General features: G+C 28.1%; 2 non-coding genes across 2 annotated transcripts; both read left to right on the forward strand.

The window, feature by feature from the left end:
• Positions 1-4,614: 4,614 nt before the first annotated feature.
• Positions 4,615-4,696, forward strand: TRNAI-AAU (transfer RNA isoleucine (anticodon AAU)). The gene is given in 2 exon segments: positions 4,615-4,652; positions 4,661-4,696. It is a non-coding gene; the product is annotated as a tRNA-Ile (tRNA).
• A 12,907-nt stretch (positions 4,697-17,603) lies between these two features.
• Positions 17,604-17,684, forward strand: TRNAI-GAU (transfer RNA isoleucine (anticodon GAU)). The gene has a single exon. It is a non-coding gene; the product is annotated as a tRNA-Ile (tRNA).
• The last annotated feature ends 8,250 nt before the right edge of the window (positions 17,685-25,934 follow it).

Consider the following 25,934-nt stretch of genomic DNA (forward strand, 5'->3'; position numbering starts at 1 on the left):
GTATATGTAAAATGCATGCTAATTGTAACAGATTGATTTTTTTCATAAGAAATAGATGATTTTTATTTCTAAAAAGTCTATAAATAACATTATTTTTACATAAATTCAAATTATAAGTTATGCGCTCTAGATTGTAATTAGGAATTTAAAAATTAGTTTAAGGATAAATTTATGTTTTATTTCGTTAGAATTACACTTTATAACATATTTTACTATAAAGAATAAAATATCTGATTTATACATAACATGTTTTTAAGAATTTATCGCCTAGTGCAGCGTTTCGCCAACTATGTTTTGCATTTCAATAATGTTCTTTGTAAAAGTAAAAAAATGTTCCTTGATTGTTTAAAATTTTGTACTACAATAAAATGGATAATGAACGCAATTTACTTTAAGCTATTACACACTGAAGTGATATAACTATGCAATAAGCCTCAATATTTATTTTAGATGAAAATTACTGTTTAGGGTTTTCGAACTTCCTAGTAAGTTATTGATCTTTTTTACGTCACATATTAATTAATAATCTCACGTATCTGCTAGTTATTTTTTTAAAGCAAAATGTTCTGAATTTCTGAAGTTAATCAGAATAAGTTTGAATGTTTTTTTGTGAACGTTTGATTGAAATAAATTTTAAAGTAGATAAATATTTTTTAAACAATTTTTCAAAATATTTGCAAAGCTTTTTCTAAACAGCTCTTTTAAAATAATTTAAAATAAATGGGAACAAAAAAATGAGCTTGAAATATATTGTTAAAATAAATAAATTAATAATTATTGCAGTGCTAATTGATATGACATGTTTTCTTTTTTACAGTAATATTTAAAAATAACTGAATTAAAAAAAAATTATGTGAGATAAAATAAACCATAGCAAGAAACTATAATAATATACCAAAAAAATCCGTCCAAAAAGCCGCAAGTAAAAAATTCTGTAAATAAATGTGTGTAAAATAATATGTTGTAAAACATATTGACTTTCTATATCTTAAATCAAGAATTTTTTTCTAATAAAGCTTATTTTTTTAATTAAAAAAAAATATTTAAAAAAATATTTTTCGCTTTTTTGATTTTTTTATTATTCGCCATTTTGAAACTATATAGTTGATTACTAACGAATTTACACGAGATATTTAAAAAGAGCTATTTTTAGAACAAATGTTCATGTCAATAAAATGATAAAACTATGAAAGTAATCGTGTCCTAAAATTTTGTTATATTCTACACAAATGACAAAAAATAAATAAAATATATTTTTTAATATTTATTTTATTAAAAAGTTCTTTTTAAAAAAAATACATTTTTTTAATTTTTTTTTAAAGATTTTTTCTAACCAAGTTATGATTTTTAATTTTTTTAATAGTTCATATTTTGAAAAAAAAATATTTCGAATCAGACTGGCAAACTAACTTTACAAGATCTGTTTTTATAATAAGTGTCATGACGTTTTTATAAAAAAAAACTAAAGCATTTATTGTGTTCTCAAAAATGCTTAAATTATACAATAATTTTTTTTAAATTTAAATTTTTTTTATTGTTAATTTTTTTAAATAATATTTTTAAACTCTTCTTCAAGGTTTTTTTTTGAAGTTAAGATTTTTTATATTTAGTTTAAATTAAAAACAGTTTTTAATTAATTTATATTGTAAATGTTTTTGCCTTTTATTTAGTTTATGTTGTAGCGTTTTTAAAAGCCGCCATTTGCTGATGGCTTAGCAAACCTATGAAATATTTCAACATCTATTTATAATAAGTTCTATGACGATATTAGTAACTACGGCAAATATAAACACATAAAATTATAAACACGTAAAAAATTTAAATAAAAACCTATTTACTATTTTCCCAAAGACTTTTTCTTAAAAAGTAACAACTTTTATATAAAATAATAGCTATTTTGAAACAAGGCGGATCAAGCAGCTAACAATATTGGCTGATATTTTTAAGAAAAGTTTGATGCCAATATAATGAAATCTACGCTAATTTTCGTCTTATAAAAATCTCACCTAAGTAACCGAAAAATGGATTAAAAATATATTTATTTATAGTTTTCCCCCTTTTTTTAATGAACGATTGTTTTAGTGTTTCTTAAAATCACACTGTCTTACAAACATAGTTTTTTGTGAGGTTTGTTTTAAAAAAAATGTTGATATGATAAAAGCTACGGGAGTTCAAAATCCCACATAAATAACGAAAAATCTGTAAAAATAAATAATTTAATATGCATTCTTAAACGTTTTCTACTTTTATCATACTTTTTTAATTTTTTTTTTACTAGAAGTACAATTTTTTTTAATAGCCGCGATTTTTTAATTTTGCTATAAATCTACTTAATATTTCCTACGAAAACTATCTAGATCACTGTCCATCGTCGTCCGGATTAATAATAAACATGTATCATGTATCTTCTAAATAATCTACTTTTATCATAATACTAATTAAATGACCAACGACTTACTTCTAGAATTTATTAAATAAAACCTAAAATTTTCAATCAAGTTTAAGAAGCAACTATTAGTTTTTTTTAAAATATTATAGGCATTGGTTTTTAAAGAGAAAAATAATTGTTGCAAATGACGAATTATTTCAGCATTTACTGTTGGACAGAATAGGTACGAGTGGCCTAATGAATAGAAAAAATGCTAAAATTTACTTAACGTAATTTTTTTTTAGAACAAAGTATGTATTTTAATGCACAGATCTCTCAAAGTAATTCCCTGTTTAAAAAAAAAAACATTTTTATTTATTTTCCCAAAGCAAAGCTAAAATCGAAAATTTCCATAACAACTAATGATACAGCTAAAATTATTTCAAATTTGTATCAATTTTTTCATTATAGCGTTACTTAATAAAAACATATATTTATCTCATTGAATCAACAATAAGAGCTACATTGTCAAAAAAACTTTTCTCCGCTTACAAAAACACAACTATAACTAATTGTACATTTAAGAAATAGTTTATATTAGACACTTAAATTCAATTATATGGCAATAGCACTCCTAAAAAATAATGTTAAATAAAGAAATTATTTACTTTTTCTAGCACATAGAACTTATATGAGTAAACTTTTTTAATGAAAGCATATTAAGGCATAATGTTAACCCTAGACAGGACGAATGAAGGTCGAGCGCAAGTCGACTAATTGCCGTGGTTAACAGTTAAATTGATAATTGTGTAGTACTTATGTTTATTTGAACAATTTGGCAATCCTTTGCCGATCGATGAGTTAAATAATGCGTAATCCGGGCTTTAAGGCTTTCGTCTCAATGTGTAACCGCACACGGTTGGGTATATTTCCTTTACCAGCTAATGTGATTTTGCCAGTCAGGCGCGTTTCTCATTAGTGGTGTATATGGAAATCGATGTTCATTTAATTAATTGTCGCGGTTAAAGTGGATTTGTATAGATTTTCAAGTATTGGTTTATAAAAACCATTAAGAGTTTCATAGAATCTATGGATTTATTAATAGTTTTCACAGAAATCCATTAGCCATAAACTCATAAACAAACTTTTAGTATGAATACTACATATATTTTTGATTAAATATTGAGTAAAAAATCATGAATATGTTTAATACAAACGACCGACAATTTGAACATTTTTGCATGCTGTTTTTTTATGTTTTTAATTTATTTATAAATCATAATTGTATATATGTACATATACAATGTATCATATATGCATATGTTTTATTTGATTCAATTGAATTTTATTATTTTCTATTTAATTTTCTAAAATAGGTTTCACTGTCATTGCTTATCAATAACTCAACAATGTTTTTATTAAAAGTCCGACATGCTTGTAATAAATGTAGTGCAAATTGTTAAAATAAACATAAGTACTTACTTCGCCTTTATCAATTAACCATAAAAAACCGCGGCAATTAGTCAACATTGGTCGCAACCTTTATTCTGCCTCGGGTTAACGTTAATGCCTTATAATGCTTTCATTACCAGAGCCCTTGCTCACAGAAGCTGTACAGGTGTTGATCCAATCCTAACGTGTTAAAAATATAATACCCTTTGGAATGTTGATCCCTTTAGCGGCCGGCCTCGTAAAAGGGACGAGCTCCCGCACCATACAAAAAAATAAATATTGTATATATTATACATATATACGTATACAAGCATAATTCTTATTTTAAATTATACCGATACATATTTTATGGAGGCGTTATTGTTGTGTTGTTATGTAATACTTTTTTTGCGTTCGACTTTGATTAAATGGGAGGGTATACAACGTAAATTTCATAGACAATAATTTATGTATAATACCTTTAGAAATATATTAAAAAAATGTTCAAGGATGTTCATATAATATTTATGAATTAAACTTCTAACTAAATGGCATTATTATATTTTTTATTTATTATTAAAAAAAATAAGATAATGACTAATTTTTTTTATGCTTAAGCTAAAATAAATATTTTATTTTATAAAATAATTATTTAAAATTCATTTAAATAAGCTATGAAGAAAATTATGTATTTTATTATATTATAATATTATATGCATAGTGTTTTCATATATGTAAACATTATAACCGTTCATATTTTTTTGCCTGCACTACACTCTCTGCAAGTTGGCCATAGTTTGCAACATGCACTGTGAGGCCCGCTAGCTCAATTGGTCAGAGCAACAGACTAATGATAATTAAGACTGTAGGATAGAGGTTCGAATCCTCTGCGGGCCGTTTTTTTATTTATTAATAATATAAATAAACAATATTTTTATTTTATTACTAAATTATCTATATTTAAATATATTAGTTGCTAATATTTTTACATTTTTTAATGCATTAAACTTAAAAAAAATATGAATTAGCGACATCTATACTGATATAATTTCTTAATAATATTAAATTTAATACATGTATAAATATTTATGTTTAGCGATTTTAATTGAACTGATTTCTATTGAATCGCCACCGTATTAAAATAAACTACCGTAACGTTTATTTATAATAAATTATTAGAAGAGATTGTAAATCCAATACCTCAGTTCAATAAATTAGCAAAATACAATAATGAAACATTTAATGTAATATTTTGAAAATTTAAATCAGTATCTTTAGAAGAAATACAAAATATATTATGTAAATTAAAAAAATGATGAATTGAATATGAATATAATTAAAAAAATAAATTATCAAGTAAATAAAGCAATCTCGGAAATAGAAATACCTGATAATATGAAGATTGCTACTATTACACCTTAAAAAAGGTTGAAGAAATGAGACCAATTAACATGTTGCCTTGTAAAAAAGAGGTGATGGAAAAAGTAGTAATCAAACAAAAAAAGGATTATGTTATTTCACAAAATATTCTGCGTGACCATGAATAGAGATTTAAAAAAAATATTCCACAATTACTAAAAATAAATAAGGCACTTTAAAAATAACTGATTATGTATTATTCAGGAAACTTTGTAGATCACTTAATATTATTCATAATTATAACACAAAGGAATAATTAATCATTAATAGTAATGTCTGTACTACACTATCTGGAAGCTGGCCAAGGTTGGCCAAGGACAGAGAATATAGTGGGTTACTTCGGTCGAGTTCGGTCTAAGAACGGGAGGTAAAGTGGGGGTAATTCAGTCGACTTAGCCAGCTTCGAGCGCTTCCGAACATTGTCGGCAAACGGACCAAAGTCAAAGAAACCGAAGTCGGAGCTGCTCTTTCAAGCACAAGCAGTGAGATACTTTCCCTTTCGCTCTCTCGCGTGTTAAGTGACGACGTGAGAGAGATAATGATATGGTTTTTCGCAAACTGAGATAGAGCGAGTAGCTCGGTTCAATTTCAGTATGCTCCTATGGTTAACACGCACGTCGAGCGCTGCATCGTGGGCACGTGGTCAAGTTATAATACCACATGCTTATCGGGGACTTCAACAGACTCTTACTGACATCTTTGAATATTTTAGGGCACCAAAAGGATTGATTATATTTTTGATAGTATATTCCTCTAAAAGATATCGTTATTAATTTTTTTTCATATAAAATTAAATAATTAAAAAATAATTAGTGGTACTTGATTTTGAAAAAAAAAATCGTTTCGAATATCCTTATGTATTTTCCTAGATCGGTTTATATTATATAAATGTCACACCATAACGAATTCTTATTTAGAATCGATGGCGACAAATTCTAGGATAGTCACAGATGTGGTGTTCGTATTCTAAAATATCATTTTTATGCCTTATGGCATTTTGAAAAAGCCAACAAAGATTTTGCGTAAATTGAATATTTACGACCGAAAAGTTTTCACTGATATTGTATTGGTGAGTGCCCACACAAACTTTTTTTATTATCAGTAGCGCAATTTTAATAATATGACAATTTAAAAATTGCAATTATTTGACGCATTTTTTTATCGCGCGCAAATATGACAGCAGCCGCCGTGCGTACGTCATTCACGCCCGCCTATAAAATTTGTGGCAGTGTCGGTGACCTTGGCTGACTTCAGTTAAACTTCGGTTTGGACAACTTCCAGAGAGTGTAGCGCAAGCAGTAGAAATGGTTAGAATCATATATTTTAAGTTGAGACAGTTTTACTTATTATTTACTTATGTTTAAATTAACAATCGGAAAAAAAAAATTGTGTACATTAATTTAAGCTAATTCTTAAGTTTTATAGTATAACATAAATGATTTATCTAAATAGTGCATTAGTTAAATAAAAATAACAAAATTAGTTGTACATTAAAAACTTTTACTTCAATCTTTCAAATATATTTAGAATATAAAAAAACCCTATTGTTGTCAATATTGTAATGCTTCCTCCACACTCTCTGGAAGTAGGCCATGGTTGGGCGGAAGGACGGAAAATATAATGTGTTAATTCGGGGCTACTTCGGTCGAGCTCGGGTCTGCCCGCTCTAATGTCTCGGCGACCTCGACCGTATTCGGTAGACCTTTTGCTTCCTCTACACTCTCTGGAAGTTACCGAACCAAAGGTCTACCGAATATGGTCGATGTCGCCGAGACATTAGAGCGGGCAGACCCGAGCTCGACTGAAGTAGCCCCGAATTAACACATTACATTTTCCGTCCTTGCCCAACCATGGCCTACTTCCAGAGAGTGTGGAGGAAGCATTTGGTTCGGTAACTTCCAGAGAGTGTAGAGGAAGCATAAGGTTTATATAGCCATGACTTTATATGACTGTAATCATTTAAAGATTAGAAACATACAATAAGAGATTGATATAAAGAATATTGTTTATTTGTATATGTATTTAAAAAGCAAGTTTATAATTTTTCTGATATGCAAAAAAATTACATTTTTGGCCTCGTTTGATTATTTTCAATATTAGCTTCCAAAAATGTATATAAACAATTGAGCATTAACATACATTTTTATGTATGTGTGAATAAAAAATATAAGTTATAAGCAAATAATAAAATAAATTAATTAAGTTAAGTTGTAACATAAACAAGTTAAAAATAACAATAACAAATTGAATGTGCTAAAAAAAATATTATTGATTAAAAAATTATTTTATAATTGATGTCGTTAAACATTTTAAACATAATATTATTTAATTAAAAATACATTTATTATAAACTTTGTTTAAATATATATAATTTAATACTAAAATAAAAATATTATAAAAAAATAATTAAAAAAACATAACCGGTCCGCAGAGGATTCGAACCTCTACCCGACAGTCTTATTTAGGAGTCTGTTGCTCTGACCAATTGAGCTAGCGGACCTCATGGAGTGCATTGGAAATTTAACTCTTATCTCACCATAATGCGTATTGCATCGTCATATATGAGTCATAATGTTATATGAATATTTGCAGTCACGTATTTTAGTCAGATATACAAAAGCTTATATGGTTAGATATAAAATATAATCTAATTAACACATGATGATTTTAATTTTTAAAATTTTAATTAAGTTTATAATACAGATAAAAAAAGTATTTGATTAATTTACTCAGTTTTTTTGTTAAAAAAAATGTGACGAAACTCACATCTTATTAATATTTTATTAAACATAACATAAATTTAATTTATTTTATTTAAGACAAATGTTCATAGTAAATTCCAAAGTTCGACAACAATTCTCTACTCCTTTCTTTGCTGTTATTATTAGAGTAGAATTTTAGTCGTTTTTCAGATACCGGTATTTATGTATCTAAAACTGAAGTAAAATCAGAATTAATAATGGGATAATAGCTATAGGAATAATAAATTTACCAAAATCACCATTCAATAAAAAAATCGCGAAAAAATGAAATTAAAATAATTCGACTGTCAAGACTTTTGCTGAGTGGACATCAATAAAAAACCGTCTTATTTAAGTATAAATGTGTATAGTAATAAACATTTTTGCAACCTTGGACTTGCTTGACTGCACGGTTCCATGCCTGCAGAAAAATAAGTGGAACTCGTAGAAAAAAAATACACAAGAGAACAGATTATCACGACTGATGGTCCAAACTTTGTAGTCCATTTATTTTTTTTAATAAGTGTTGCAACAATTCCAAGCCATTTTGAATGAATATATTCAATTAAATAATTTAATGATCATTAAATATAATAAAAAGTAAAAAAATATTTATTTTGCATATGTATATTATATAGGTGTACATTATATGAAATAAATATTTTATTTTGGCAGAATTAAATTTTAAAGTTAAATTATGTATTTATAATATAAATAGTATATAATAAAAAAAATACTTATATTTATTACTAGACATTTAATTTTTTTAATATTTTTTTTAATCGATTGGAATTTAATTGATAATAATTCAAGAAATGTACTAATATTATTCTTATTAGATTATAAAAAATATTTTATTTATTTATTTATTTATTAAATTATACAGCAGTATTTATATAAAAAATAATATATTTTAATTAAATGTCCAGAAGTTATGGACATAGGAACTGCCAATAAAAAACAGATGTACAATACGTGTGGAGGAATGACACAAAGGTTTAATCGGTGAGATAATAAAAAAATAATAATTATACCACACGAGATCGATAATAATATTAAGAATTTGATTACAATGATAATGATCATACATTAATAAATAAATATAAACAAAAAGCGAACGATCAAAGTCGTAAAATAATATTAAAAAAATATAAAGACAGTTAAATTATTTCGCCACTCACAGTGTAAAAACAATAAAATTTAGTAGAAATACGTCAAGGAAGTATTTGAAACGGAAGTATCCTTAATTTTGGATTTTAAGACTTAATGAAATAGTCTCTTTATAAGCTAAAAAAACTGTACTAAAAAATCAGTAATTGATATTAACTTAAAGTACACTTTTTCAGAAAATGAATTAAACACCATTTCATTTATAATATCTACTTTATTTATATCAACAAATGGTTTATTCGCATTTTCTTATATTTTGTACTATGATGTCTGGTATATACTAGTACACAAAATGAATCAAACTTTTGAATAAAGCAGACTAAACTAGAAAGAAAATGGTATTCATCTCATTCCTTATTATTACAATGTTAGAGATTAAGTGACGTATGTGTTAAATTTGATTATTTTTATTGTAAAATCGTATTATTTATAAGTTAAACAATCTAGCATATGTAATGTAGTTGGCATAAATAATATTTTTTGATAATAATATTACATTTGAAAGAGAACTGTCGAAAATTTAAATTGGTTTACTTCTTTGACCTCTCTTCGTACTTTTATTTTCTATTATACTGTATTGTCGAATAATAAATTTTAATAAAAAATAATGCAATTACGAAGAGAGGACAATTTATTTTGCCTTAATATTTATATAAAAATAAATTTAATCTTTAGAGTTAAATAGAGTAATACAAGCTCTGGACAATACACAATACATTTATTTTTCTTGTTACATAAAAAAAACGCACGTGAGGAGCATAATCTTATTAAATAACGCGCACGTGTCACGAGTCGCGAAACGAAATAATTTCGCGTTATTTTTGTGTCCCGTAAATATTTAAAGGCTTAATCTTCATATTTCAGTATGTAAATTTGGTATTGAATATTTGATGCTACACAAATTAGGCTTAATCTCGATAAAAGGATGCTCTGAGTACGACATAATAACAACAACAATAACAAAAACAAAATGAAGTAATAATTGTCCCTATTATGCAAGACAGGAAGCTGGAGCAATTTACGTGGGGTTGAAATTACAGACGGGACAGGATGAGTTGTAACGAAGGACATAGACGTAGGCGAGTGCAAGTGTTAACTGTTGCCAGTTAAATTGTAGCCTCTGTGGTATGTAGGTGAGCTTATCATTTGCTTCTAGGAGAACCAGTTTGGACCGGTCGTACAGGTGCTGCTCATTGAAGATGCAGATGAACAGTAATTACCGATGCGGTCGGTCAGGTGGGACGGGTCAACTGGTCAACGATGTATAGCTTTTAACATTGTATGCTATAAAAATTGTATATAGTGTACTAAATCGTTAGTTGACCCCGGGTTTGGTTGTAAAAAAACTATTTGAGTACTTTTATATGGGTATATAAATACGTTTACAATATATTATTTTTTACAAAATTATATAAATACTTTAGAATATTTTTTAATATTTAATTTATTGAAATATCGAAATTCCTTAAGAAAATATATTACTCTAGAAAAATAGCTTAGAACTGGTTGCGATCGACATTTTTTCCCTTAGTAAAAAAAAGTAATTTGAACGTGTCCAGTGACTTAAATAATGACTCGCAAAAATTTACACATGTTCCTAAGAAGCTAATAGCAGGAAAAAATTTGGGTTTAAGAAAGTCCTAGGTACACGAGAAGCGCTTCTCTTCATTCAAGTGCTACTTTAGAAAAGTTCGTAAACCTGTTTATATTTGCTTAATATTTGAGAGAGCATTCAATCGCATAAAACATGATAAATTTATAGATGACCTATGTTATCTCGGGCGAGATAACATATCTCAATCTCAAAAATCTGTATTGAAATCAATCAGCAGTAATAAGCAGGGCTTTTTTTAACACAAAAGGTGCCGGAACTCACTTCTTGTCAAGCATTTTATTAAAGAAAATTATATTTAAAGCAGCTTTTCCCATGCCACGAAGCGCATAAAAAATGAGCGATTTATTTATTTTAAAATTTATTGTTATAAGAGTATTGGTCAAAGTGTATTCAAACCGAATTTTGGTCAATAGGAGAGCGCAAAAATAATTATCACTTCTCAGAAGTCAAAAAGTCACGTCAAAAGCAATAAAATCGTGTCGGCGCCGTCGCAGTGGGAACGCTCGGTAACGAGCGTTCCCACTGCGACGGCGCCGACACGATTTTATTGCTTTTGACGTGGATTTTTGACTTCTGAGAAGAGATAATTATTTTTTGCGCTCTTCTATTGGTCAAAATTTGGTTTAGTTGTTCTTCATTTAATTATCACTCATTGAAAATCGTAATATTGTAAAAAGATCGTGAATTAAATCGTAGCTTCTTATCATACAAATATTACCATATTTTCCGTCTCCGTTACAGTTATTATTATGGTATTTTTTTAATGGAACCGGCGATTGAGAAATAACCAAAATTTTCTTTCATTGCTAAACTTGGGATTAAACTTTTACACTCAAAAATAATAAAATAAAAATGAACACGTCATATTTATGTAAAAATAAAGAAATAAAATGTTACGCAGATTGTCAATCGGTTTTTAAACATCAAAAGTAACGTAAAAAAGGGTGCCGGAACGCCGTTCCACCGCATTACATAAGAAAAAAAACCTGGTAATAAGCATTGAGATAGATCAACCGAAAAAAATTCAGTACATGTGTTCTTTCTCCTACTTAGCAATTTATACTTCAAAATCATATTCACAAAACTAAATAAAAATCAGTAGGAAGACAATTAACAATATTCGTTATACTGATGACACGGAAATATTTTCTGATACCATTGACAACCTTTAAAGATCTCTAGATAGTGTAAATAAAGAATGTTTAAGAAAGGGCCAAAGCAAGCTCCTCGTGTATCCGGTGAGTTTATCATTAGATAGAGATAGAATTGAAAGCGTAAAGAATTTCTATTTCTTCGAAATTTTTATATTCTTAAATTGCTATGTCTGCTCAGTGTTTTAAATGTGGCTTCATATGCATATGCTAAAAGTTACATAGACTAAATGAGTACCTCTGACACATGCTTTGAGGTCCGAAATATGAGCTTTTGGATCAGAAAAAATATGTCTTGGTTGCGAAACATACATGAATGACAGCCGAATAAATGTTGAGTGGGGCACTTAAAATTAATATTATTATGAATATTACTTCAATAGCAAAGTAAATAAATAGTATATTATTGTATAAAAATATATTCTTTATATAGTTAGTATGTAAATGTAATATGTTAACACCCCACATTCGTATGTAAAACATTACCGTTCCATTATAACGCTTAAAATATTCATAAAATCAAAACCAAATAAATCAACACGATATAACTAATAGTAACTATACGGTTAAATTTTAATAAAAAGCTACCTGCGTAGTTATGTATAATATATGTTAAAACAATATTTTAATTTGATAAATCTATTCCAAGTGCCTTAAAATAATATTAAGGATAGCCAAATGTATGAAAATAAGGCAATAAATTATTTTTTCAATATTTGTGTGACACTACTGCATAAACCTTGTCACACCAGAACACCAGTTGTGCATCGCTCATAGATTGCTGGCGATTTCTAGTTCTTTACAAAAATATTTCAGCTCTCTAGGAATCAATCTCTAAAGAATAAGTCACTTATGTCAATGATGTTTATGAATAAATGAAAATATTTACAATAAGTCTGAAACTATTTTTTTTTATCATAAATAGGAAGAACATCTCGGGCAATATTTAAAGGTCATCCAGTAAAAATTACGTTCATCTATAAACATATGTAATATATATATCATAAGCTTTAAATTAACAGCATTTACACGACCCAATCACAATTTTATAAATGCTACTTAGTATATAGTACACATAAATAAAGTTATGGCAAATTAAAATACAGCAATTCAGGCATGAAATTTGATTCCTTATTTATAACACAAATATATATGTAAATATATTATTTTTTAATTGCAAGGAATCTAAATCAGCACTTATGTTCAAAACTCGGTTCAATTTCAGATTTCCAGCAATATTTTCTAGTAAAAATATTTTTTTATTATATTAGAAGACGTATCAAATAATTTGCATAATAGATAGCACTGTTTTTTTTTACAATAAAATTAAAAAAAATTAAAAAATTAGTATTTAAAACAAAATTATTAATCATTATAGTCTTATTTAGACACAAATTATGGACACCCGAGACACTGTCAAAAACCCAATAGGCAATAAAAACGTCACCGACGCGTGTCTACCGAAGGACGATCGCCAACGATTGCTTTCGGGAGAAATCTACGGCACATCTGCATTTAAATTTAGTCATGAAAAAAACCCAACTTATCGCGATAAATGAGCTCTCACCGGCTTGATTCAAGTAAAAATGATATTTTTTTGATAAGATATGCTTCTTGAAACTCTTGTCTACAACACTGCAAAAACGCCATTCAAAACATGTACAGGAAATACCCAAAAATCGTCGTTATATTTCATTAATTTAAATGGTGCGTCTGACGCACCCTACGAGTAATATAGAGCCAAACGCTGGTGCGTCTACGCACCTTACGAGCAGAAAGGGTTAATAATAATTTACACGCCATATAATTTTAATAATATATTTCTAAGCTTATTTCTACCAGTTACGAATTACATATGAAAACTTGTTTCGCATATGTACATAGAAACCTTTAAATTCAGAGTATTGTTAATATTTAAATTTAATTTATTTTCGAATTGTATCATGTTTTCAAAGTAAATATTTGTAAAATAATTTATTTTATATTATGAATAGTAATAAAATTACTTTGATAACTGTGTGGATTTTTATCTAATGGTTTTTTTTTCGATAACTTCTCGAGAATTTTCATAAAATATTTTTTTGTTAGATCTTTACTGCAATTATGCATAAATAGTGGTTTTATTCAGCTGCATCTTATGCAGGTCGTAAAGAAAGGAACAGAGATTTATGATTGACACTTCAAAACATTCTTTGAGATTAAACGTTTTATGATTAAAAAACATTTCGTTTTGACTTCCTTGGACATTTTCCGGTCAACAAAAAAATAATAATGCATTAAAAATGATAATATTATTTGGCTAAAGTAAACAAAAGTCAAAGTTTTTATTTTAGTGTTATAAATCATACGATGTTGTCATTTTTGCACAATGCTTGGCAAAATATATGATGAAAAGTGACCGTTAATTAAGCATGCATTTTATATTATAGTAAAAATTATAATGTTGTAATACTTATGTACTCCAATAGTTTAATTAATGTTTTCAAATTCTTCGTGTTTGTTTATATTTTAATTAATAAATATATAATTCCTGCACTACACTCTCTGGAAGTAGGGCATGGTTAGCCAAGGACGAAGAATATAGTGGGTTAATTCGGTCGAGCTCAGTTCCTCCCGCTCTAAAATCTCTCGGAAATTCTCCGAGGTTACCGAGAACGGGAGGTAAAGTGGGGGTAATTCAGTCGACTTGGCCAGCTTCGAGCGCTCCCGAAAATTGTCGGCAAACGGACCGAAGTCAAAGAGATTGAAGTCGGAGCTGATCTTTCGAGCGCGAGCGGTGAAATACTTCCCCTTTCGCTGTGAAAGGGGAAGTATTTTAAGATATATTGATATGGTTTTTCGCGAACTGAGATAGAACGAGTAGCTCGGTTCAATTTCAGTATGCGCGTAGGCGTCATATGGTTAATACGCACGTCGAGCGCTGCATCGTGGTCACGTGGTCAAGTTATAATACCACATGCTTATCGGGGACTTCAACAGGCTCTTACTGACATCTTTGAATATTTTAGAGCACTAAAAGGAATTAATTATATTTTTGATAGTATATTCTTCTAACAGATATCGTTAATATATTTTTTTTCATATAAAATTAAATAATTAAAATTGATTTTGTTAAAAAAAATCGTTTCGAATATTCTTATGTATTTTCCTAAATCGGTTTATATAAATGTCACACCATAACGAATTCTTATTTAGAATCAATGGAGACAAATTCTAGGATAGTCACAGATGTGGTGTTCGTATTCTGAAGTATCATTTTTATGCATTATGGCATCTTGCAAAAGCCGAAAAAGATTTTGCGTAGATTGAATATTTACGACCGAAAAGTTTTCATTGATATTGTATTGGTGAGTGCCCACACAAACTTTTATAATTATAAGTAGCGTAATTTTAATAATATGACAATTAAAAATTGCGATTATTTGGCACATTTTTTGATCGCGCGCAAATATGCCAGCTGTACATGCCAGCAGCCGCAGCGCGGACGGCATATGAAATTTGTGGCAGTGTGGCCGCTACTCGGAAGCGGGTGACCTCGACCGAGTTCAGTTGAACTTCGGTTCGGACAACTTCTAGAGAGTGTATTGCAAGCATAACAATTCACATGCATAAATATGGACTCAAATTATTTTGAATGATATCAACAAAAAGATTTTATACATACAAAAAATAAACTACTATACTGAAATAATATAAATACATACTATTTTTTACATATATATATATATATATATATATATATATATATATATATATATATATATATATATATATATATATATATATATATATATATATATATATATATATATATATATATATATATATATATATATATATATATATATATATATATATATATATATATATATATATATATATATATATATATATATATATATATATATATATATATATATATATATATATATATATATATATATATATATATATATATATATATATATATATATAATATATATATGTTGAAAATAAGAAATTTTACATATTTGATAAATGTCCAAATTTATTATAGTAAAAAAAATAAAATTCAACAATTTTGTTTTTTTACAATTATATTAAACAATTTTTAATGCATAGTGCAAATAAAGAATTTATTTTGTAAAAGTCAAGTTTGCCTAAAAACCTAAATTAAATCCAATACTATAACCATTTCTTAGATTAGATACATACCGAGCCAATTTAAAGTGAACACTCCTATAAATAATTTAAAGATTTTTTTTTACTCAGTACTTTTCCTCAAACTCACTCAAAAATACACATAGCCTATTGTTATTATGTACATTGAAGGTAAACTAAGGCGTATATGTACAAAATATAATAATATAATAAATAACCTTATTCTAAATACTGTTAATTTAATATGTTATTCAAATGTAGTGAAGTAGATGCTGTCGAGGACCTACCGAACCTTGTAAATTACATCGGATACGTATTACAACAGCAATGACCGACCATAAGCTCATATCTGTTGAATGTAATTCCAATTTGAATTACTACCCCATCCTAAAATAGAATTATGGGCAAATTCATACACACATCATACATATATTGTATAATACACTCGCCTAAAGCTGCTGCATCCAACATCCAGTTTCGAGCTTTCATCAGGTGTTTCGCACGTAATACTGCACACGCGAAAGCTCCGCGGTATTAGCTGTGCTGTGTCTGAATTCGATCGGGCGAAACACAATCATATCAACAGCCCCTTGCCCATTGAATGGGAAGATGATGAATGTGCTTCAGCTGGCAACATCTCGTTTCCCAATCCGATCCTTGCTCAGCAAACCGACCAAGTTAACTGTCATCGAATATTCCAGTCTGCTGCATTTGCACCGACCGTCATAATATTATTGCAGCGCGGTAACAATTTCCGAAATTATTCCCCAGCAAAGTACGAGGCTTAACTATATAGAATTCTGGATTTCTTGGACGCAGGCATTTGAAGCTCGTTAGTAGTGGAAAATTACGATACCGCAATGTACAACTACAAATGTGATTAACACAAAGATATCGACTACTCTTTTTTTGTATATATGTATAAACATAAATTTCATATAGGATTTGAACCCAGGTATTTCAAATATTAGTCGCCAACAGTACCACTGGTCAATCGTGCTAGTAATCTATCCGCTTCTGATAGAGATGTAAAAAGTATTTTCAAATATCTCGGATACATTAGAAGAAAATGCTTGGAACATTAAGTCAACTTAACGTATGTCGACAAGTAAAAATGGGAATTAAAAAATATGATCACATTCACCCAAGATTCGTACAAAAAATATAAAAGAATATGAAAAAAGGATTGTCCCTTTTTTTGTCGCCTTTAAATGTTTTACAATAATCAGTAGTATTAAATTAAATTTTATGTATTTAATTTCGATAATAACAGGAAACATATTAAAAAATTAAGATATTAATAAATATTCATACACTATTTTTAAATAATTTTATACGGTCTTACATGAACAATCTATGGGTTAAATAATCATAAATAAACCTAAAAGAAAGAAAATATATACATACTACATACATACAAATATTTAAGTCCTGTCTCTTTTTTGTCACCGCAAAACGTTTTGCAACAACCAGGAGTTTTGCATTTGATTTTATTATATATGAGTTTTGCACTTAATATAATTATAAAAACTTGTATATTAGAACTAAATTTGCCCAAAACGCGCCGAGGCCCGCTAGCTCAATTGGTCAGAGCAACAGACTGATAATCAAAAGACTGTAGGATAGAGGTTCGAATCCTCTGCGGGCCGTTTTTTTATTTATTAATAATGTAATATAAACATTATTTTTATTTTATTACTAAATTATCTATATTTAAATATAATATTTGCTAATATTTTTACATTTTTTTAATGCATTAAACTTTAAAAAAATATGAATTAGCGACATCTATTCTGATATAATTTTTTAATAATATTAAATTTAATACAGATATAAATAATTATGTTTAGCGATTTTAATTGAGCTGATTACTATTGAATCGCCACCGTATTAAAATAAACTACCGCATTGTTTATTTATAATATAATATTAGAAGAGATTGTGAATCCAATACCTCAGTTCAATAAATTAGTAAAATACAATAATGAAACATTTAATGTAATATTTTGAGAATTTAAATCAGTATCTTTAGTAGAAATTCAAAATATATTTTGTAAATTAAAAAAAATGATGAATTAAATATGAATATAATTAAAAAATTAAATTATTATTTAAATAAAGCAATCTCGGAAATAGAAATACCTGATAATTTGAAGATTGCTACTATCACACCTTAAAATTAAAAATAGGATAAAGGTTGAGGAAATGATACCAATTAACATGTTGCCTTTTAATAAAAGGTGTTGGAAAAAGTAGTAATCAAACAAAAAATTGATTATGTTATTTCACAAAATATTTTGCGTGACCAAAATTATTAGTGTATGTTCGTTAGCAAAATCCAATGTGTTAATTTTTTGCAAAATGGCGACAAGTATAAAAATTCAAACACTCATAACTCAGTAGGTTTAAATGGTAACAATAAAATCGCTATACATGAAACGTTTACTAACTAACCTGCATCCAAATAAAATATAAAAAAAAATAGTTTTTTGCTTCAAAACAAGCGATTTATCAGTTCGATCGGACCCCCATACTAGCCATTTAGAGACTTTCAGAAGAGTTAGCGCTCTAAACTGCTTGATTTTAAAGATTTAGAATTAAATTTTTAGTATCGTATAGAACTACCATGCACCCCCTATACGTTTTGTATGAAAAAAAAATATAATTTTTTTTTACAAAATGGCGGCTAATGTAAAAATTTAAAGTATCATAACTTTGCAAAATAAAATCCTACTGAAAAATGTCGTAAACAAAAAGTGTTTAGAAACTTAATTTGCATTTAAAAACAGTTTTTAATTATTATTTTTTTAATAAAAACCGAGTCTTACGGTATATTGACCGGGCCCCCGAACGAGTTTTTATGCGACTCGGCATATAGTTAACGCTCTTATTTGGTTCCTATTAAAGATATAGACTTAAATTTTTGATACGAAATAGAGCTTTCAAATATACTTACGATACTGTTTAAAAAAAAATTAAATTAAAAAAAAATGTTTTTTTTTTTCTAAAACACGTTTAGTATTATGAGTCGATCGACCCATCATACATACGCTCATAAGACTTGCAATATAGTTAAGGTCAGTGTGAGCTTATTTATACATATTTAAAGTGCAATTTACGCACTTTAAATATGTATAAATATTAAAAAAAAATATTCTACAAAGACTGAAAATAAATAAGGCCCTTGAAAAATAACTGATCATATATTATACACGAAACTTAGTAGATCACTTAATATTATTCATAATTATAACAGAAAGGAATAGTAAACCAGCGGAAGAAATACCCAAATCAGAAAAGCGCCGTACTGTAAGACTATGAAATACTGAGATTGCTCTTTTTACTTCTAGTGGCATTAAATAATATAAGAAAAATTAAAACACAAAGAAATTTTAGATTACTTAAATAACGAATTATGTATAATAGAGAGATGGTTAAAATTTAAAGTACTTAAAAATTTAAAATTTAAAGTACTAAATAAGAACAAAACTAAATGTATGATTATTAATTATAAATATATGTTTGATATTTTTATAAAAATATTTCTAGATATCTATATTATAACATATTTTAAATATATAACTAAAAAAATAATAGAAAATAGTTATTATATTCAGGATAAATTATATGCTTAGAATAAACGCAAAAACTAATTATCTACAATAATATTATATTGCTCTATTGCAATTATTGTGCAACAATTTTATATGCCTTATAAATCAGATAAGACTATGTTGCAAAAATTACAAAATATGACAATGCGATTAGTTTTAAGTAAAAATAAATTTGCAAGTTGTAAAAGTGTGATGAAAAATTTGAATTGGTTGGATATGTTTTAGTATTTATATATAAGTTGAAAAAAAATATGTTACCAGAGTATTTTAATAACAAATAAAAATGTACATAGATTTAATACTAAAAATATAGATAATTTTAAGATAGATGGGTATAAAAAAGTATAATAATTGTATAATAATTATTCCCAAGAAAATCCGCAAAAATAAAAATGTAGTGATATTCCTTATTGGAATAACAAAACACCTTCATGCTATATTAAGAAATATAATATAATACAAATTGTGTATATACAATTAGCTATTATATATTAGCTAAATAAATTATTAAAATTAAAATAAATAATACCACATATGTACATATATTTTCTATGACTTATATTCATATTTATTTATTTTTTTATTACAAATTAGACCATTATGACTAGATAGATTCTCCCAATGTGTCATAATGGTGATTAGCAATAATAAACATTTTCAAAAAATAATAACAAAAAAAAGTTATGGTGCACACCTAAAATAGATGAGCACCAACCCACATATTAGATCGTTAGCTTTTAATTACTGTTATCCGGAGCGTTTGTGGTTTATAGAGTGCCAATCCATAAATACGTATTATTACAAATAAATAATAATAAAATAATTTATCTGACAATTTTAAAATAATATTAACGAGGATAATTATATTGCATTGATGTGACATAAATATTATATAACATAAATATTGACCACAATGATTAAATTAAGTATTTTTAAATAGTCCTATCTTTATGTTTTCAAACGTGTGTGTGAATTTCTATGTCTGGAGATGTTTATATAAATATTTGCTTAAATGACACTTCTTAATGAATTTTACAAATTTAAATGTAAAATAAAATAATTCGTAACTCACTAGGAGCATATTAAATAATTTAATAAATTTAAACTCCCCATTCTATGTAGTGGTAAAATATTTATATGATAGATAATGTGGCGATAGGAGAAAATAATTAATAAATAGTTTTAGGCCGTAACTGTCACAATCCTTATCATTATAAAACATCGAGGAAGAAGTGTTGGCGTAGCGTCAGAATTAATATTTATACTGCAAGTTAAAATATTTACAACTTTAGAGCTTTTATGTCTGCTTATCGTTAAGATGCGGGAGAGTCTTAATATCTGACCTACATAACTATTGTGTATAATGTGCAATATCCATATCAACAAAGAGCGATGAAAAACTTTTGTTGTTGGTGCTCGCGCTCCAAAGTTTGTCTATTGAAAATGATGGATGTACATTAAGCTAGTTGTTTATATAATATTATATAATGTTACTAAATAGTGAATCAAATTTTAGGAGACTATAAAAGAGATACATGTACATATTTAAAATGAAATTCATTAAACAGTATTTTAAAGTAGCTTTTGTTGTATATCATAAGTATATATGTAACTGATCTCGATATTTATCTTTAAATTTTAAAAATAAAAACAAATTGAAATGTAATTGAGTACATAGCATAAAATTCTTTGAATTTGTACGATGTAATATTAAATAAACTTATAAGGACCTATCCCAAAGTCACCGTCCTATCTAACATAATAAATCCATATTCTAAAAAAAAAACTCTTGCTTCGAGCGTTACACACGCGACGCACATTAAGTCACGTATATGTACATATATATTTTATATATCCATATATATATAATATAGTATCGAAACATAACCTTTGGGTCACGTAACCATGACCACTTATGTTCGTACCATTTGGCCATTTTTCCAATCACTTGTTGGCTTTTGTTTGCATGACGGAAACGTGTTTTCACACTCGCGATCGATTGTTTCCCTTTCGATTATCGTGAAAATTCAGTATAAAATTTCTTGCCTTTCCCCTACGAGTAAAAGCTTATTTTTAACGAAAGCTTTCATCGTGATTATAAGCTGAATGAATTTGTCACATTATTGTCGAAACTGACGATGATGATAATAATTATTGCCATTGGAGTTCGATGTATATATATTGTACATACATACATCGCATATGCACACATGTAAGTGTGCTTTGGATTGATTGCTATAACAAACAATATTACACACCAATAGACGTTTGAAGCTATGAATAGTTCATTAGGTAATTATTCCATAAACACAATGCGATCGTTACACCGTTAAACAACGTAGAGTAATTGGAATATGAATAAATTTTAAATACAATACAATTATTGTATTGTTTATATCAGATGTAATATGTGTATACTTTAAGTTTTATTTAAAAGTTTGACTGAACGAGCTCAAATTTAATTTCGAAAAATCTTATATAGATAGTTTAAAGTTAGAAATTCAAGAACGGTTCCGACTGGATATTTCTATAGAACAAATGTGCCAATTTATTGCAGCCGTGTCGGAAGAGATTGGTTTCAGGCGAAAATATTGAGGTTTCCTCAATGGTAACTTGTTATCCAACTGATGAAAATATTATTAAAAATCTGTGGAAGTTCTTTGTTGAAAGATTAATGGTAAAGTACGCCAATTTTATAAATATACTGATAATGATTATTACAAATTTTAATAAAAAAATAATTTTAAATATTACCAAATTATTTAATACATATTCACTACAACATTACATATTTAAATATAAAATTAAAAAATCACTGTGTACGTCAAGATGGCGTTCTTTAATTTCGCATTTTTTACAAAAATTTTATCACACCTTGATATTTTTTTATATTATATACATTGTCGCAACGTGTTGTCCTTTTCGTTTATATTTGACAACTAAAATTTGTTTCTACCTGTATTTTGTAAAAAACCTTTATGCCTGCACTACACTCTCTGGAAGTTGGCCGGCTGTACGTGACAGAAACCCGCCGTCCGGATGGCATATGAAATTTGCGACAGTGTGGTCGCTTACTCGAAGTCGTAGGTCTCGGCCGACTTCAGTTGTAACTTCCGTTTGGACAACTTCCAGAGAGTGTAGTGCATACATAGTATATAATACATAAAAAAATATAGATATGTCGATGGGAAACTTAGTATAAATATGGAGATAATCGTTTGTGAAATATCACTTGTGCAACAACATGCATTTATTACTTACTTATAAATATATCAAAAATAAGTATTTTTTGATTATACTTTCTATCTGAAAATATATTTTTGGTTGAATTAACACTAAAAGAGCTGCAAAAAGTTTGCAATACTATATAGTTATTACCGGGATATTTTATCATGTAAAATAAAAATTAAAAGAATTTTAACTTATTCGTACTGGCCGTGCAAACACATAATTGACTTAAAATAAATATTTTCACCCTGTAGAAATACACACGCGCCATGACAGTGGATGTTTAGTGAGATAAACCCGTTCGCCAATTGTTAAAGAGTTTGTAAGAACTTTGTCTAGGCGGAAGTGAAAACGCAAAGGGGATGTTATAAAATTTGATTCTGATTCTGATTTAAATGCTTTGTCCATTTATTTCTGTGTTCCTTAAATTTATTTTAAGCAATAATTTCAAAAGCTTAATATCAACACAAATTTCACGTTCATCCTTTCGGCGGCTCATTTCAAAAGCCGTTATATAATTTGAATGGTATATTATTATATATTCAATGATTTGCTTAGTTTTAGAAATATATATTGAGAATAATTAATATACGTCAATGTATGATAGTCACTACAAATATTTAAGTTTAAGTATAAATAAGTGACTAATACCTAAGAAACATAGGTTCAAATCCCATTTGGACCTTTATCGTTTTTGAAAGATAAAAATAAGTAAATATTTTATAAAAATGTGGTGACCACACATAGTTTGAAAGGGTCTTTGTCTACAAAACTATATAGTGACCAAAATTATCATTCATCAATAAGGGAACAATACAATAGCGTAAAAGAGTTGGACCACACAGTCCTCGTTACGACCAGACTACATAAATAACACGAGTTACTGTACATATTCTCCGTCATTGAGAGAATATTTCTTTGTTGCGAAACAGTCATAGATACAATAAATCACCGGATTTAATTTTAACAATGCCCATCAAGCGAACGTTGCTTTCTAAAGGCGTAATCATATTTCACGGTTCTAAGAAGCGACTGCAGCGATTGGCTGGATAATCGCTGCATAATAACGATTGGTCAGCAAGCTTTGCTGCCCTAGATACTTAAGTCTGGACTCTGATAAGGAGAAGGTAGTCACCAACAGCCACTCAAAGACTCGCCCACCGTCCGCAGATAACATACGATCATGTATTCACACATCCCACCGCCAGCTTCTCCACCACCGCTCGGAGAAAACATCTCGCCATTTATCGTACGTAGCAACATATATAAATATAATAAAATAAACTCTAACTAGATTCCACCCTGACTCTCACTAGCTACAAAGTAATCATATCCTAAGGGTTCTCAAACCTTAAAAAAATATTTTCAATTAATCGTCACAGATTAGTTTTTCTCATATTTTCTTAATTTCACGAATGAATAATTACAATATGACAAGTATATGAAAAATAAAAAGGCACACTCAACAACTATTTTTTTTAAATTATGACACTAATAAGTCAGGATGATTCAATATGGAAGTGTGCGCACTTTTTTCTATATTTTGATACAAATACGTTTGTAAATTATTCATTCGATCACAATACTTCTATTTATACAACTTCGCGCATATATCGAGAGTTAAAAACCGATACACTTGCCAAACACGGATTTTCCCGGATCCAACTTAAAATATTCAGCCGATTTTTTACCGCTCGCAAATGGATATTTGATGTATTGCGTTCTCGCGTAACAAATCGTTTTTATTCGCCATTTTTCTAATATATAAGTGTGTGTATGTGCACGCAAAGTGATTTTGTTTGGCACACGGCCCGTGTGTGTGTACATCATTGTGAGTCCATTTCCTTTATCTTGCGACGCCAACACATACGTCTACAAAACGGTTGACAAACGAATCTATTTTTCATCCGCCTTTAATGCACACTGTGATCATCTTTGAAAGGTTCTCGTTGAACAGACAGATTTTGAAAGGCGTGAATGTATCAGAATTTCAGATGTTATCCTTCATCGATGCTCAAAAATGATAAATGACTTTTCAGTCGAACCGACGCGCCTGAAATACGTATCTATGCGTATATGTACATCCACAGTACACGAGTTATTCAATAATTTTTTGTACTTATATTTATATTATTGTTTTATAATACTAAATTAATTTTAATATACGCAAATTAATTTTGACGAGTTTTGCGGTATAGGTTTTTATATGGAACCAATTTTTTTAAAACGCGGCGTAAGACGTATAGCTAAGATATACTTATTTTAAAAGTCTAGAAACTTTTTGAACAACCTATGTACGTCAAGAATATAAATATTATTCTAGAGGAAAAACAACGGTTGCATCCTGCTGTGTGAGAATTATTGTCGATTCTGCTTCCATTACGAGTAAAATGTTTCTGCAAACTTCCAAAGATTGAGTGCTCTCAAAAACGAAAGGTTCTCTCTCTTTTCTCCGACCAGGAAGCGCGAGATAAAAGCTTCCCTGACAAATTGACAACTTTGTTGAAAATCGTCAACGATATGTGCAGTCGTAGAACAATTGAAATCTAACATGTATATGGCGAGAGATTTTTAGAAACCAATTTTAAAAGGATTCGGCGTTGAACCGTTGCTGTTGTTGTCGGTGCGAAATGCGATACGGACGTGATCAAAGTGACGTTTCACATGCGGTGTGTTAGATTGTTTGTGTTATAAAAGGGACTACAAACCTTTTTTAAAAGCATGTCAAAATATTTGTATTGCTATCAATCTAACAAAATAAAAAATATTTACTACAAACATTAATGGCTAAACCACTGTAAATTTAAACATAAAAACAAATCAATACTATCTGACAGATGTTTCATAAGACGTATCTGTGCTTATTAAGGAGTGCAAAAATCATAATCTTGAATGCGCTTCAAACTACACTTTGAAACGCAAGCTCTGGTAATTAGCTGGTACACAGAAATTAAGCTCTTAAATATTAACCAGTTTAAATAAGTCCTTTTCCAAGTACACTCGTTGATGCAACTCAAAGAAATTATATCCCATCATATATTGTAGTAATTTTATAGA

The sequence above is a fragment of the Plectrocnemia conspersa genome, unplaced genomic scaffold (genome assembly GCF_051122295.1).
Source record: "Plectrocnemia conspersa isolate PC_06_02 unplaced genomic scaffold, ASM5112229v1 ptg000013l, whole genome shotgun sequence".
NCBI lineage: Eukaryota > Metazoa > Arthropoda > Insecta > Trichoptera > Polycentropodidae > Plectrocnemia > Plectrocnemia conspersa.